The sequence below is a fragment of the Scyliorhinus canicula genome, chromosome 8 (genome assembly GCF_902713615.1).
Source record: "Scyliorhinus canicula chromosome 8, sScyCan1.1, whole genome shotgun sequence".
Classification (NCBI taxonomy): domain Eukaryota; kingdom Metazoa; phylum Chordata; class Chondrichthyes; order Carcharhiniformes; family Scyliorhinidae; genus Scyliorhinus; species Scyliorhinus canicula.
In genome coordinates, this window is record NC_052153.1 from 159,126,388 (window position 1) to 159,131,936 (window position 5,549).

A 5,549-nucleotide genomic window follows, 5' to 3' on the forward strand; every position below is an offset into this window, starting at 1 on the left:
CGACGGGGGATTTCAGAGCTGGTACAGGGTGGGCATACGGCAGCTGAAGGACCTGTTTATAGAGGGGAGGTTTGCGAGCCTGGGAGGGCTGGAGGAGAAGTTTGAGCTCCCCCCGGGAAACATGTTCAGATATTTACAAGTGAAGGCATTTGCTCTCATTCAATTTAAGGTGCTGCATAGAGCTCACATGACGGGGACAAGGATGAGCCGGTTCTTTGGGGGTGAGGACAGGTGTGTCAGATGTCTGGGAAGCCCAGCGAACCATGTGCATATGTTCTGGGCATGTCCGGTGCTGGAAGGGTTCTGGAAGGGGGTGGCAAGGACGGTGTCGAAGGTGGTGGGGTCCAGGGTCAAACCAGGATGGGGGCTTGCGATCTTTGGGGTCGGGGTAGAACCGGGGGTACAGGAGGCTAGGGAGGCCGGAATACTGGCCTTTGCGTCCCTAGTGGCTCGACGAAGGATATTAATTCAATGGAAGGACGCGAGGCCTCCAAGCGTTGAAACTTGGATTAACGATATGGCTAGCTATATTCAGCTAGAAAGGATCAAATTTGCCCTGAGAGGGTCGGTACAGGGATTCTCCAGGCGGTGGCAACCTTTCCTTGACTTTTTAGATCAGAGATAGACGTTCGGGGTCGTGGCAGCAGCAACCCGGGGGGGGGGGGGGGAGGGAGGGAGGGAGGGAGGGAGGGGGGGGGGAGGGAGGGAGGGAGGGGGGGGGGGAGGGAGGGAGGGAGGGGGGGGGGGAGGGAGGGGGGGGGGGAGGGAGGGAGGGGGGGGGAGGGAGGGAGGGGGGGGGGGAGGGAGGGAGGGAGGGGGGGGAGGGAGGGAGGGAGGGAGGGGGGGAGGGAGGGAGGGAGGGGGGGAGGGGGAGGGGGGGGAGGGAGGGGGGGGAGGGAGGGAGGGAGGGGGGGAGGGGGAGGGGAGGGGGGGGAGGGGGAGGGGAGGGGGGGGCAGCAAGGGTCGTGGGGGACATGCACGACTGTAACGCGGGCAAGTCTGCTCGCTGCTCATGTCTGAAACTGTAGGCTGCCTTGTTTGTTAAGGTTCCCTGGGGGGGGGGGGGGGGGGGGGGAGGACTGGTGCGCGCGAGAGGGCGGGCGAGGGAGGGACATTTGCCTAGAGGGATTGTGTTGTAAATAATTTAAAAATTAGTAGGGGTAAATGTTTGTATGGAAAAACTCTTTCAATAAAAATTATTTAAAAAAAAAAAATAGATATGACCACCCAATTTTCGGAAGTTTTCACTTTAAGAACTAAGGTAGCAGTGTAAAAATTGACACAGTTTTTCATATGCTATGGCCTACCCTTAGAAATAAAGGGTAGTAGTCAGTTACATTTTCTGTCTGTTTAATTATAATAATGTGCATAATAAAAGGTTTCTTGTATTTTTAAACTACAAACCTGGAAACCGTAGTTTATTGGCTCAACAAAGAGCTTGGGTATTTTAAATAAATTCTAATTTTATCTGTATTGTGACTCCAGGTCAAGTGGGGTTGGAATTAGGGTGGCACAGTGGTTAGCTCTGCTGCCTCAGCGCCAGGGACCCGGGTTCAATTCCAACCTTGGGTGACTGTCTGTGTGGAGTTTGTTTGTTCTCCCCATGTTGGCGTGGGTTTCCTGCGGGTGCTCCACTGTCCAAGGTTAGGTGGATTGGCCATGCTAAATTGCCCTTGAGTGTCCAAAAGGTTAGATGGGGTTGCGGGGAGAAGGCGGGGGCTTGGGCCTAGGTAGGGTGCTCTTTCGGTGGGTCGGTGCAGACTTGATGGGCCAATTGGCCTCCTGCACTGTCAGAATGCTATGAATTGACCATACACTAGCCCAGGGTGTCATAACATAATGCCACCCCCCCCCCCCAATAGAGGAAACACTCATGTACCCAGTTCAAAAAGGATGGCAAAACAGATACAGAGAACCCAATCCATTTAACTTTATTTCAATTTCATGCAACGCACTGCAATTTATTATGCGAAATGTATTTACAAAATATTGTACAGCTGCAAGCTCATCAGCAGTAATCAATAACCCTTTGGGTTGCACAGGTCCTGCGTGAGTAACATTTTTTGATTTCTTGGAGGACATGACAACCCAAGCCAACTGTGGGAAACCCTCCCAAGTTGTGATACTAGATTTCGGAAAAAAATATTTGGCAATGTTCCACACAAAAGGTAAATTAATTTTTTTTTCAATCTTTATTATTGTCACAAGTAGGCTCAGAAGCGTAGACATTCAGTGCAGAACATCGGAATGGTTAAGAAATTGTTTGAAAGCTGAAAAACAAAAATAACTGGTTAGATTGTGGGATAATAACAGGATAGGAGGAAGTATGGAACTGGGTGCCCCTGGGCTCAGTACTGGGACCACTACTGGTTCTAATTTACATCAATTTGTTGGATTCAGAAACGGATAGAAATTTCAACATTAAGACATGTAATTCAGCCAACCAGCTGTGCTAGTGTTTATCATCAAAATAGTTGATCCTCCAACGGTTCTAATCATTGGAGACTAGCGACCTTTTCAATAAGTGAGGCAGCATGTTGCCATGGCAATGAGCTCATTACACATGCATAATACATTTCTTGTCTACAGCTATCTTTCCTTACAAAAAGAAAGCAATGCTGAAAGAAAATACGAGAAAACCAGATGGAAAAAGCAGAACCCAATAATCAATTTGATGAAACTGGCATTTTTTTCTTTAATTCATTCTTTCTGAAATGCACATCATAAACCTTCATCCCTCTCTCTAGCTCATAACTCTGAACCTCCACTTCCCTCTGGTTCTACTTGCAGAAACAGACTGCCTCTCCTCGCTCTGAATCATCCTTTTTGAACACTTGATGCAAATTAGTCATATGAACATAAAGGAGCAGGAGTAGGCCATACGTAAGATCACGTGAGCCTGTTCCACATATTCACAGATGATACCAAACTTAGAAGTAGCGTAATCATGAGAGACAGCCCACAAAATGACAGAATGAACCGAGCAAAATCCCTGGTTAATGGGGATTAGTGTCAAGAATAGTCCAAAGGATGGTCCATTTGATGTAGGAAGGTACCTACACCGCATGGACTGCAACGGTTCAAGAAAGAAGCTCACCACCACCTTATCAAAGACAACAATAGGGATGGGCAATAAATTGGCCTTTCCAGCATATTCCATGAACAAATTTGAAAGAAGGTAACATCTGTATTTAGTTACTGAAATAGCTAATGCTGGAATTGATGAGGCTGAATGAAGCTTGGAAAAGAAGGACCAAGATTTGGAATGGATAGAGAATCCTTCACAAAGCAACTACAATTAGCAATAGGGCGATTTAGGCTTGCTCTGAATGGATGACTTAAGACGGGCTGGATTACTTTACTCACCTGAAGTATTGTGTGATCTTCTGAGAACTGAAAATGAAAGCAGCTGTACTTCAAGTAACTTGTGAAGTTTTTAATCATGGGGAAATCCGGGTTCTGGCATTACTCCCAAAAGGTTAACCACCTAACTGCCACATAGGTTTAATTTATCTTTTCAGTCTTACTCAGTAATTAATTGAGCATTGTGCAAATCTTGAGGAGCCCAGTGAGCAGAATAATAAAAATAAAGTAAATGCTTTATTTTAACTGCTTCTCAATGTGATTGGTATGGTAATGAAAAGCTTTGCCTGGCTCTAGTAGCCATCTTCTTGAACCATGACATAGCAATTGATTTTACACATGAGTGGCTTCTATTAAGGGTCAATCACGTCCAGGCAGAGGACATTGGAGAAGCAGTTGGATTTTTATGGCATTTGAAGCTTGATATAAGTGCAAGTTGTTCTTATGTGAGGGAGGAAGGGAGCAGGAGGATAGCTGTTGGGATATTGAGGGAAATGAGCAGGTGAGTGGTATTTCAAAGGCAAAGAAGGAGCAGAAAACTTAAGGGGCCGAGAAAGTGCCCTGTGTCGAAGGGAAAGAGGAGGGTTACCAAACTAAAAGGAATAGGAAGAAGGGAAATGAGGGACAAAGAAACAAATGGCAAAAAAAAGTATATAAGGGAAGACATGGAGGTAGTGGAGTAACAGGAAAGGAGAAACAAATGAGGGAAGCAGAAATAACAGACAGAGAAAATGGTCAGCCAGATTTAGGAGTGTTAGAGGAGAACGGTAGGTGACAGAAGAAAAGGGTCAATAAAAGGCACAAGGATAGAAAATGGGGAAGGGAAGAGAAAAGACGAGTATAAAGAAATTACATTAAGATGTAAAGCAAAGGGCAGCACGGTGGCCTAGTGGTTAGCACAACCGCCTCACGGCGCTGAGGTCCCAGGTTCGATCCCGGCTCTGGGTCACTGTCCGTGTGGAGTTTGCACATTCTCCCCGTGTCTGCATGGGTTTCGCCCCCACAACCCAAAAATGTGCAGAGTAGGTGGATTGGCCACGCTAAAATTGCCCCTTAATTAGAAAAAATAATTGGCTAATCTAAATTTATAAAAAATAAAATAAAAAAATAAATAAAGATGTAAAGCAAGATCTAAAACCTATTGCTGGTTCCCTTAAAAAGGTGGTGACTGGCCTACTTGAAATATTACAATCTTCATGGTCACAGTGCCCTCATGGTGATGTGACTTGGAGATACACAGAAGGGGCAGAGAGGGAGCCACAAAAGAAGGAAAGAAAGAAGAACTTGCATTTATGAAATCTCCAAGACATTCTAACAAAGGCCACAATAAATGAACTGTGGTCACTACTGTTATGTTGGCAGATGTGAGGAAGTGAAGCCTGGAGAGGACAACATTGAGATAAGCAAACAGAAGGAGATGAATGGAATACAGACTGCTGTTGCTGCCCTCTATTGGCAGTGACTAATGAAACCGACACATCAGTCCTCCCCGCAAGCTTGCTTTAAATACAGCTTTATTTAACTCACTTAAGACTTCTTATTTAAACAGTTGCATAAGTTTCAAGACTCACAACTTGAAACTAAAAATGCTACCTGACAGAGAGAACTTGGCCAGGCTCGCTCTGGACAGTGGGCGCGGTGAGCTGCCAAACCCTTGGTCCTGTCTTGTGAATGTTGCTGAATCTTGGAAGTCCCTGCTATTTTATAAGGTTTTAGCTCTTCTACTTCATTCATCTAAACAATCCCGTGTTCCACAGGCCACATTTGTCTATGAGAGAGCCTTGCCCTCGCTGTTCCAAAACAAAGTGTCATCAGCAAAGCGTCCAGTTGCAAGCCGCCATTCTGTCTATTCCCACGGAATTCATTCTGCAGAGAGCTGCGGTTTTTCACACACAAAACTTGGCATCTTTTACCATCATGTCTCATGGCACAATGTTAGCCATTGTCCTTTTACCACCGTGCCTCACAGCACAATGTTAGCTATTTTCCTCTCTTAACATGTTTCACGGGTACTCTGCACAACCCCCCTTTGATTCACTGAATTGAGCGAGAAACAAAGTGAATCACAATAAACCTTAGCCAGTTCTTCCCATCAGGCAGATACTCAAATCCAGGCAGCCTTGCAACTAATTATAACTACTTAAAGCAATTCAAATAAAGCAACTCAGTTTTACCAATCCTAGCTG